Source organism: Corvus kubaryi, unplaced genomic scaffold (assembly GCF_017639235.1).
Source record: "Corvus kubaryi isolate FWS band 111438036 unplaced genomic scaffold, C.kubaryi_AGA036_p1.0 76, whole genome shotgun sequence".
NCBI classification, from domain to species: domain Eukaryota; kingdom Metazoa; phylum Chordata; class Aves; order Passeriformes; family Corvidae; genus Corvus; species Corvus kubaryi.
Window position 1 is genome coordinate 11,147,852 of NW_024582063.1, and position 11,660 is coordinate 11,159,511.

The following is an 11,660-nucleotide window of genomic DNA, read 5'->3' on the forward strand; positions in this document are numbered from 1 at the left end:
CCCACACACTTCCATACCTACAGAAGAAGCACACACCACCATGACACTTCCCGAGAGGCCTGGCACAGGCACTTAGATTTGTTACACGCAACTGAGTTTTGATGTAAAAGGTTATCTCATCAAGGAGTTTATGTCTTCCTGTTCTTTTAAATACAAACCCCAAAACACTTGTGCTCTCTTGTTTTGATATGTTTATTCCCAATTCACTGTAAGCAAAATGAAACTCAAAATGTGAGGGCATCTCTTCAGGTGTCTGAAAGGTAACCAGCTTGTTCTGAAGGAGGTTTGGAAAAAGAAACAAATTGAAACAACAAGAGCCACAGCTGTGAAAATATCAAAATGAAGTTGTTTTGGCAGAAAGAGGAAGTTGAACAGCTTTCATATAGCACAAGCAGTCCCTAAACAATACTTTTAAATGGTTTGCTAGATAGCACGTCTGCCTCATTCAGCAGAGAAGACAGATTTTTCCTGAGTAACACAACCCCTTGAATCTATTTTTTGCCTTTACATTCTCAAGATCTCTCCATACTGTGTTTCAACAAAATCCAGGCGTCCAAGGGCTTTTATTTTTTTATCTGTAACTTTGAAAAATGACATAGCAGGGCAGACTACTAGGTAAGTATTAGATATTGCTTGAACTCTGAAAACTTCTCCCCATCAAAGGCCCAGACTATTGTATTGTCATACACACACCTTGCAGGTGGAAATCTAGTTCTCTGTGCCAGAAAAAAACCCCCAATTATTTCATTTACTAAAATGCTTATCTCACCTAGCAAATTAGCATCCTAACTCTAGGCTTGACCTACAGAATAATTAGTCTTTTTACATACATTATAATAATGCATCAGTTCAGCTGTCTTCACTGCACAGCCACCTTCTGCCTCGTCAAGCTTGTGCCAAATCACAAAACTAATTTTAAAAACAAAACCTTTCATTTAAAAAGGGTATGCTAGAAATCTCCTGACAATTATGTGGCAGAGAAGTAGAGAATTTAAAACAAGGAGTTATAGTGTGGCAGAATGAGGACATATCCTTTAACACAATGTTTACAATTTTTAATTAAAATGGTTCAATATGAATCAAACAGCTCTTTTTCTGTGGCACAGATTACACAGTAGTAGGAACTGTCCTTGTTAAGTCAAAAGAGTTGATTTCTGAGCAGGATGTAAGGGCTGAGAGGAATGAGGAGTGTAGAGGATGATGTCCATCTCATGGAAAGGTTTGGTAAATTTATAATTCCCAAACCTTTCTAAGGTTTATCTGAAAGAGAGGTTAAATCAAATCTATGTTGTATGGCCAGTAACACAGAAGTGGAGAGTCAGACTCCACAGCAGGGTTAAGATAAATCCAAATGGGAAGATGAGTAGATGAGTTCCTCTGCTCCTGTTGAAACCTGCCAGTCACAAGCATCAATTTGTAACATATCTGTGCTGTTTTCAGACTGAAAATACCAACTAAAATGATGCCAGCTCAAATCAAGATCTCAAGATCTGGTGTTTGACTACTTTCATCCATGATGACACACACGATTTTGGCAGATATCAGTAATGAGCATGGTAGCAGCTCTCAGGCACATTATATCCTCTTTAAAAATTCTGTCTTCTGCATTATTTATTGCTAAGACAGCTAATGACCTTCCAACTTCTAGAAGCTTGTAGCAATGAATTTCTGTCATGATTTCATAGCTGTTGTTTCAGGGTATGCCAGTACTACAGGTAACGTTGAATCTTGTCATCTCTGGGAGGAGATGGCTGTGACTAGGTCAGGGACAACTGAATCCTGGGAAACCATTTATGTTTTTCCCACATGCTCCTCTAGCAATAGCCATCACCTCCTGCGACCAACCCTCTCTTTGCCCAGCAGCAGCCAGATTGGCCTTCCAGGTGGCAAAGGCAGCGTGGCCATGCTGCTCCCTACAGCATGCCATGGCATTTTTGTCTGGATGGCAGCAAAAGCACCAAAGATTCTGTTTGTGTACACCATGTTTTGCTTTCAGTAGAACAAAAGGACTGCTTCTAAGAATCCATAATAGTGAGCTGGGACCCTAAGACCAGAAGTCTTGTTATCCACTGGTAAATAAGTACAAGTGGCGCTCATTCAGTACCTGAATGCCATCTTCACTGGCATGACTGTGCTTGAAAAGTGACTTTTGTCTTTTATCATAAGAGCTTTAAGCAGTACATAGCACTGACACCACTGTATGGATAGTTAAGATTTCTTTATTACTCTTCAGTCCTCTTCTTAGGGTGTGACCCTAAATATTTTTGATCTGACAGAGAGAAAAGTAATCTGTTCGGTATTTAAATTAACTGGCAATAATCCATATAAATCTTGGAAGATAAATGCTTATATAGCAGTTTTCATTAAGGTACAAAGACTAGGTGAGGCCAGTTCTGACTGCCCTTAGTTCATACACATCACCCTGCCCCTGGTCTTTGCTAGCTGAGACGTTCTGCCCCATGCTCCAGTGCACATAACATCTGTGTCTTTGCAAAATACAGAAAGGAGAGGGAGAACTGCATGTTTCTCTGCTTTTCTTCTGATTTTATTTGGTTCAGCATAGCCTCTTTTCCTCAAATAATTCCAACCAATGTCCTTGTCCTGTTAGAAGCTGTGCTACTTCCTGTGCAGATGTGAAAGCAATGCTGTCCTTGTCGCCATAGATCATGCAGCACTATGGACTCTGACCCATTCCAGCAGCATCTTATGCTGCCTCTGACTAATTTTTGTCTTGCCCAATGTCTGTATCTGTGCTCTGTAGGGTGATGCACATTGTATATTATGCAGTATAGGCTGCCCACACAAATGATGTTCATTAAAATGAGGTTTACGTACCTGTTCTATGGCTTTTGGCACATATGGAATCATTAAGGTTGGAGAAGACCTCTAAGATTATCAAGTCCAGCCATCAACCATCAACCTAGCACCACAACTGAGTTCACCACCAAACCATGGCCTCAATGGTTTGTTTTTTGAACACTTCCAGGTACATTTTCTTGTGTGTACAAACTATGTCACTGTCACCTGCTTGAAATCATCTGAATATATAAGCTGTGTATATTGTTAACATGGATCTAAAAATATAATGTAAACACAGTTAAACATGTCAATGTTTTCATCTTGAAAGGAATTGTTCTTTTCTCTCAAAAGCTTCAGAGACAGGTCCTATGCATGACATTCACTGTGACAAGCAGGCAGCATACGTTTAGGCTTTGACAGAACCTTTGCTGAAAAGGTGGAGAAACAAAAAAAGCAACAGATCAAAGCAATACAACAAATCTTATAAGTTTTAATTAAGCATCAGCAGCTGTGTCCTGTCTTCTCAGAAAAAGTCCCATTATTTGTGCTATGTAACATTAATGCTCACTGAATTGTAAAGCTCAAGGGAACTCAAGGCACAATTTGGAAGAGACAAACATTTGTTTTTCAGAAACAGATTCATTATCGTTTGAAGTAATGGTATAATCTAACCAGAGATCTTGTGGGAATATCTTTGAAGAGTTCTGTCTCTGCAGATAAATTTAATTTGTAAGAAAAGGAAATAAAATTACTAAAAAGGAACCAGATTAGTATTGCAAAGAGAACACTGATGGTATTTCTTCTAGGGGACATTTTACCCTTCAGAAAATCATCAGAAAAAAAACCAAACAAACTTTACTTTAAAAAGAATTTTAAATAATGGATTAAATTCTACCTCATGGAGTGCTGAAAAACATGAAAATGGACATGGCTTTGGCCACAGTCTCCCAAAGGGGGATTTGAACTTTTGTCTTTTTAACAAAGCACTCTCAAAGTGGTTTAGAGCAATACCAGTAACAGCAAGATATTTCTCTAGAGATTCTGGCAAGAGAAGCGGCACAGACTCAGTGTAGTTCTAGTAATTCAAGCATGGCTTTGGAGCATGTGCTCACACCTAGGCTGTGTTTGCACTTGCAAGAGCTTTTTACTGCAAACACTTTTTCTTTACGCAAAAATAATCATACAGGACTAAATGGGCCAGACTTCTTTTCTCAGAACTTCTGATTAGAAGATAGATTTCTTGGGTCTGATAGATTTCTGAACTGTACTTGATTCCATAATTACAACTGATTAAGAAGATGCCTTAATACAATTCATTTGTACCACTGTGAAGCCTCACCTGGGCAGAAATTTTCTAGAAACACAAAGTAGAGACAGCTCACTGTCTTCAGCCAGTGAGCACTAGCAAATAACAGGTAATCAAGGTCAGATTTATTGCCAAATATAGCTGTTCCAGTAGCACTTACATTTCAGATTTTTATGGTATTAATTTAACCACTTTCATTTTGCTCAAAGGAAATTGCAATAGATTACTCTTTGTTAGCACCTGCCTACACAGTATCAACACTTCAGGAGAGCAATGTGGCCAGGCAGCAGCACAGGATAACAAAGACAAACAGTTCTTGATGGCTGAGTCAATCAGCCATTGCTTGAATGTGAAGTATTGTGTGATGTTATTAGTCATTGTTAATTCTGGTTAATATTCTTGGCTGAGAAAAGGAAGGTGTGGAGCGTAGCACCTCAAACAGGACACAGCCTGAGCTATCTGGAGCTGTTCAGGGTGTTACTCAGAGCTTCATATTAAAAACATGCTGACTGCTTAGCACTGGCAAATCCCTGTTGGACTGCTCAGCTGAAAGTGGCTACTGGAGAGAACCAAACAACTTCAGATCCTATAACCAGCAATTAAACAGTCTGTACTATTCTCCAAAGTTGCTGGTTTGTGCTTGAAGATACTTCTCACAGCACAGTACAACAGCTTTGAAGATCTTTGATTTCTTCCTAAAATTGTCCTAATAATTCCTATAAATAAGAAGTTTCTTCAATCTAATGAAAATATTAGTGTGACTGGTGAAAAAACTTTTGACCTTTTCCTCTTTTCAATGTCAAATTTATTGACAGAGCTGTGAGCCCACCTCATGCTGTCACTAGGAAGAACTGGCTGAAGGCAAAAAACCACCTACCAGCATAGGCACAGAAAGACAGAAAAAGCTGCTAAAACTGGGCATAAAACCACAAGGAGACCTTCTTTGTGAATTGTCTTTGCATGAGAACTTCAAAATGTGGTGCATTCCCGCAAGTATGATTTTGAAATGGCAAACAAATAGAAAGTATTTTTTGAATAAGAAAATCCATAAAGAAAAAACAAATGAAAAGAAAAATATTACTATACATATGAGGGGTTAATGTTAGAAAAATTATGTTACTGTTTTTAATGTTTTAAAAAGAGAACTGCTTGGAAAAGCAGTTACAGCCTGTTGTTGTGTGTTTTTAACCATTAAAAATTTTTCTCCCAAAGAGAATTATAACAGTATCTAAGGAGGTCAAATATTTTCTCCAAAAATATTTATGTGGACCAATGGCTAGACTTTTAACTAGAAGAAAATATGGAAAATATTCAACTGTAATAGTTGAATTTCCTTACATATCTCTAAGCAGTAAAAGATTTTCTCAGACAAAAGGAAGAAAACTAGGCTTACTTAACGTGTTCTTGCAAACACAGGTGTGTTGCATCCTAAGTTATCTGCCAGACTGCTCTCAGCAACATTGGCAATTCTCACACCTAAAACTGAACTGCAAAGTCTAATTTTCACAGCTCAACTGCTAGGGAAGAAAGTCAGTCTTTGAAACAGCATAGACCTTAAGAAAACTTTTAATTTTTATTCCTGTTTCCTGATAACCAGGCTTCTTTCTGATAGTTATTTTTGCATTATTTCTGAATGTTCAACCTTTGTTATTATAATGATGGAATCAAGGACCAGATAGGAACAAAGCCTGTATATGCTAAAATTTTGCAAATACAGAGCAACTAGAAATTCTTATTCTTCCAAAGAATGCAAACTTGGAGTGGAAAGGATAGAAAATCATGCAGAAGGTGTAGATAAAGCAGTCAGTGTGACTGCAGGAGTGGTAAGCTTGTTCTTCTGATAATGACTTACTTTTTCTCTTTCTTTGAAAAAGGAGGATTTCACTGGGCTTTCAGAGGGGTTTTTCTGTTAGAGTAAGACTTTGAGGATTTTCTACCAAAGAGGAAGAAGAGTAGAAGGACGGGCAGAGCAGTGCTGGGATGAGGAAATTACACCAGTCTGGGTAAGAGAGCAAGGCCATAAATGCCCAATCAGCAGGTGGTGGAGAGTATCACCTGGGTGTTGTCCTCATTAGTTGCTTGGGGGCTGGTTCTGCTGTGGTTGCTCTTCCCTTGCTCCTGCAGGCAATATTTCCTGGTTTGGTTCCCTGCTAAAAGTCCTTCCTCGTTCCAGGAACAGCAGTGCTGGAGGAGCTTGGATATTTTTAGAGGTATGTGAAGACCTTCTGAGTTGGGTTTGGTAGTTTCCATGGGGTGATGGTGGTGACCAGCTCCACCTCACATCCTGAAAGCACAAGAGGAGCCCATCATGGGAACACGACTGCAGGATGGGGTCCCAGGACCGGGGCCTGCCAGTGCTCACCCAGGAGGGAGAGTTTAAAACTAAGTGTGACCCTGCCAAGGTAGGGCATGACATCCATGTGGGATCAGATCCAGGCAATTCTGAAGGCATCACAGTGAAACACGTGCTGTTTGTTAATCACCTGCAACTAGACTTGGAGAACTGAAAAGATGAATTTTGTCTGCTGAGTGAGCATAGGGAAGGACTTTTGGATGAGCCAAAGCAAATTTTCTATCTCTACAAGTAAAGGTATTAAAACTGCATTACCTTTAAGATATTCATGCTGTGTGATATAGTGCAGCTGAAAAATTAAATTGACAGTAAATTGGGGTGCTACTTGAATTTAGTATTTATTTTCATTAGAAGCAAAAGGCTATTGAGATTATTCTTAAAGAAATTATCATGGTGTATTTTGATATTTTTTGTATAAGACCGAAAAGCTTATGGAAACTGCATGCTTAATTTTAAGTACAGGAGTCTGATAATCTTCTGTTCTTGAAGTGTGTGGTATTTTCTTTGATAAAATGCTTGGTGACGTAGGGTTTCTCTGACTGCAATTGTCAGTCTGTGCAATTGAGATTAGTGTCATTTTCTCCAAATAGTCTTTATATCTCCAGAGAGAGATATTGCTATGAACAACAGATTTCCCCCAACAGAAAAAAAATCACTTCTTTTTAGCATTATCTTATACCTTATGGAAAGGAGATGATGGAAGGAGTGAGGAATAAAAATACTTTTCTTCTAAAATCTCAAGGGAATTGTATTCTTCATATCTCCTTGGTGTCACTCGAGGTTCTTCCCTTCACAGTTTCTGTATTTAAGCTTTTTGTAACAGACTGTATAGTTATTTATATATTTTTTTTTCAATATTTTAAGGGCAAGGGTAATACTCAATATTCTACTAAAAATACTTTGGGAATTACCCTAAAATGTATGAGCTGGATGTTCTGGCTTAGAGCAGAAAGACAGAGACTGATAAATAGTTCTTGGATCCTTCTTCATGAAGTAATGGTTCCTGCCATGTGAGGTTTGGGGGGAGTTTGCTTGCTTACTGTTTTTTTTATTCTTACTGTGATGGGTTTTATTTATATTATTATTATTCTGTTGGTTACTAGAACATGAAGATTTCTGCCATCTTACAGAAACATCCCTATCAAGATTTCTCTTCCCAAGCTGTAATTAATCTGGTCTAGGTGCCTCACTGAATAATTACTCATCTCTTCTGGCATTTTATGAAGCTATTTAATATCTTATTCCTTCAAACAGCAAACGTTCCATAGTTGACAGGTATCATTTTTAGCTTCTTTCATAGTGCATAGATAATGCTCACTTTGGGGCATGGTAATACCACCCTGCTCACTCATTAGCTTCCCACTTATGTTCTCGCACATTCCTTCAAATTCTTCATCTGGTTGTTTGTACTGAAGAAATAAATCTACCAAAAAACAAACAAACAAAAATTTAGAAAGGGTGCTTAATACTTATTTCAGATATTTCTATGAAGCTTTTGAGCCATAGCTATATTTCTCATCACGACCTCATTTGCCAGCCTTGGCAGCAGTGTCCAAAGGATAGGAAGGAGATGGTTGTCTCACCCAGTGTGCAGACCAGCCCTTCTTCTGAAGGATGTGGAATAAGTGTTGGGCGGGATCTGCAGAGGTGGAGAGGAGTCACCCTTGCCTTCTTATGAGCTTCTCTTGAATTGCTGAAAGCTGTTAATTTCATGATGCAGCAGAAGCCACAAGCTTGCAGAATCTCCTTCATTCCCCAGATGTGCTGGTGTTTGTACTTGACCCAATAAGCAGGACAGAAAGACACAGCACTCTGAGCTTCTGTCTCTCCCCAGCAGTGACCTTGAGGAAGCATCTAGGTACAAAAAATTGCTATTCATAAGTGGCATGTTCTGGTAGATGGCAAAATGCCTCTCTGCATTAGAGTCAACTTTTCCTGTTTGCATGCAAAGGTTATTCTTTATAGCTAATTTTTGTGTGACAAATAACCCATGCGTTATTCTTCGTGCATTAATGAAGTTTAGAACTTGTTATCAGTGGTGTTTCACTGGCTTAGAACCATGCAAGAGAAATGATCAGCCTGTATTCTGCTGGGACTGTGAAAATAAGTTTTGATTTCTTCTATAGACCTAGTAGGAAGACATGGAAGGGAGGGATTTGTTGTTCTTGACTTATTTTTTCCCTTTAAACAGAGACTGTAGCGTGTGTGCATGCACCATTCAAATGAAACAGTTAAGGCAAAAAACAAAGAAAGTGTAACAGCACTATCTCTTCCCCTGAAATCTGTTAGATACTTCATTGAAGTAGTTGAGTATTCCCCTGGAAGAGGATGAAGAACAAACCAGAGGGTGAGGACATGACACACTATGTGGCAGTGAGGGCACTCACCTGGGGGAAGGTAAACCTCTGTCTCAGCTCCTGATGTGTACTCTGTGCAAAGTGAAAGTGCATCAAGAAATGGAAAGCAAGCCACTGAGTGATCTCTAGCAGATATTTCAAGCATTTCTGTGGAACAGAAGAGAAACAGGGTGAGGTTGCAGGCAGGGAAAATCTGAACACAAATTGCTGTGTTGTGAATGTAGTCCTTCAACAATATATGGGTACATACTCCAGTTAAGACTTCACGCATGCAGCAAAAGAAAGACTTAGTGTTAAGGCATGAGAATGAGCCAAAACAAGAGTAGGTTTGGAATTAGAGTCACAGAAAACTGTACACTTGAAGGGACCTCTGGACGTCGTGTAGTGTAGCTTCGTTGTCTGAACAGGGCTCACTTCAATGTTAGATAAGGTTGATTTGTGTAAGTGTCCCATCTGGTATAATGAGACTTCCTCTAATCTGCTCTCATTTCCAAACCCAAAAAAAGAATCCTAGGAAGTGCTAGAAAATGAATCATTTGCATTCACATTACTCAGGTCTAGTTCAATAAAGCATCGTATGCCAGTCATAAATGGGGTGCTGAGGTAAGGCATTGCAAGCTATGCCAAGGAGTAATAAAGAACTATGGATCTAATCTAGGAAGTGAAGAGGCTTGTGATGCATAATAAAGCAACAGAGGAAGATTAACAGAGGGAGCACAATTAGAAGAATACATCAAATGAAACAGAAAACCTTGGCTGCTTAATAGTTTTGCCAAGTGACTTAGTAACTGCTAACATGGAACAGGAACCACAGAACAGCATTGCAAGTCTTTCTTTTTTCTCTTTTGATTAATGATCAGGAGATTATGGTATTAGAAAAGGAAAGATTAGGATATCCACAGATTACTCCTGACATGGTTAATGTAAAGATAAAGGCTACAATAGATTATAGAGTTCAGAGTAAAAGAACTGGGAATTTTAGTATGACAACTGGAAGAAACATTTTAATGCAGATTAAATAATGGTATTTCACTGGAAGTGTAAGCAAGTGTTCAATTTGAAGTCCATGAAGATTGAAGGGAACAGTACTTAAAATTGTCAGCCACAGGAAACCTCAGAGTGTTACAGTGTCTGTTCTCAGTGTTAATTAGCTCTCAGAAAGAAAAATTATACTTTCATAAAGGGTTTTTCATGTCTTTGAGAATGGTACAGACAAAGAGTGTTTTCCTGCTTGCTAAAATCACTTTCTGGGAAGGGGAGATGAAATTATAGCAACCTGAAAGGGTTCAGTTTGATTTCCTTTCCTGATCTGCAGGTGGCCAGGCACTGTAGTCTAGGGGCAGCTGGGCAAGGAACACAGCAAGGACCTACCTTCTGTTTCATGAGGTGACTTTGTGCACGTGATAGGGCTCTGCTGAGCACTAGACTTAGATTCAAAGTTTGAATCTTAAACAGCATGTGAGGGAGAGAAGAATGCTCGGTGAGGTGAAGCCACAGAGTGGTGTTAACTGGGGTAGCTGCGCAGCTCATGCTGCCTTTCATCACTGAGTTTGGATTTTTTGCACCCTTGCTGTTTACATAGGAAGTACCCTTCCTATGGTATGGAGATGCCATGAGGGAAAGATGTGTCCAAAGCCGATGGAGTTCCTGGATGTGGAAGTTCTGACTACATCCATGTGCCTCTGCTCACACAGGGCTCTGGTGCACATGAGAAGTGAGGGGCTGCGAGGGGAGTCACAAACTGTTCATGGAGGGGGTGTGCAAGGTGTCTTAAAACAAAAAAAAGTGGACTAAGTAAAAGAAAACCAGCTTGGCTGCAGGTCTAGATTCTGTCAATCTTGGATATGAATATTGCTTACGTTCCAAGGTAGAGTTTCTTTAAACTTCAGAAATTAGATGTTTTCATCACGTAGTCAAGAGATTTACTACACAGGGTGCCTGTCTCTCTTCATATTTCAAACCATATTTCATGCTGGAATATTTTTGGACTTTGTAGACTTTTTTGTCATTTCAATGCTTTCTTGTGATAAGAAGGTGTGTTTTCTTCTTTTGTCTTTAGTTCTTGTCTTAAATATCTGGTGCTCCTATTTCTTAAATGCAGACTCAGATAGAAATTTGTCATGTTCCAGCTGGAAAAATACAAATGCAAAGGTGATTATAAACTGGAATTCATCTGTAACTGTTTGTACAATCCTCTCTGCAGATGTTCTTATGTAGTGGTACATGATACTTTTGTGAACATGACTAAGCATTACAAAAAAATGTGAACATAAATGTGCCTATTTTACTGATAGTGTGGACTAGATATACAGGGGTTGAGTTGTACAGCTGAAGTTGTTTTGTGTCAATAGTCAACATGAATCCAGTGCTGTGAAGCTGGAATAATAACAACAATAAAGAAGAAAATTAATGAGCAGTAATGTAATCAGATGAGGGAGGATTTAGAACATGTTTGGTACCTGGCCTGATTACAGATGGAAAGAGGGATGTTCAATTTGTAGGTAAATTTAGAATAAGGACTCGCAGAGTATAGACTACAGTGGAAGAATAGCTGCTAATTGGAAAGGTGTTGTTGCACACTGAATAGGAGGTTGACTGGTGAGCTAATTTAGAAACATCCCCAGAAGATTTCTGCTGAACGCTCAATGGCAGAGAGCAAGGGATGTGAGGATGAGGCTGGTATTGAGGGTGAGCCAGAACCTTCTTTTTCAGATGATTTGCAAACACAGGATTAGTCTGAATTGCACTGAGACCACCTTGTTTCCCTGGCTCTAGGAACCCCCTCGGTTCCAGGGGACAACATTCTTCATTTGCAGGGAAATTATTATTGCAGTTTGTGTTGAGG

The 11,660-nt window shown here is 39.1% G+C and overlaps 1 long non-coding RNA gene across 1 annotated transcript; it reads right to left on the bottom strand.

Annotated features, from left to right (window-relative positions):
• Nucleotides 1-3,210: 3,210 nt before the first annotated feature.
• On the bottom strand, nt 3,211-9,737 carry LOC121675993. Its single transcript, XR_006020326.1, has 3 exons — nt 8,846-9,737; nt 8,042-8,312; nt 3,211-7,881 (listed from the first exon to the last, which is right to left on the bottom strand). It is a non-coding gene; the product is annotated as an uncharacterized LOC121675993 (long non-coding RNA).
• Nucleotides 9,738-11,660: the final 1,923 nt, after the last annotated feature.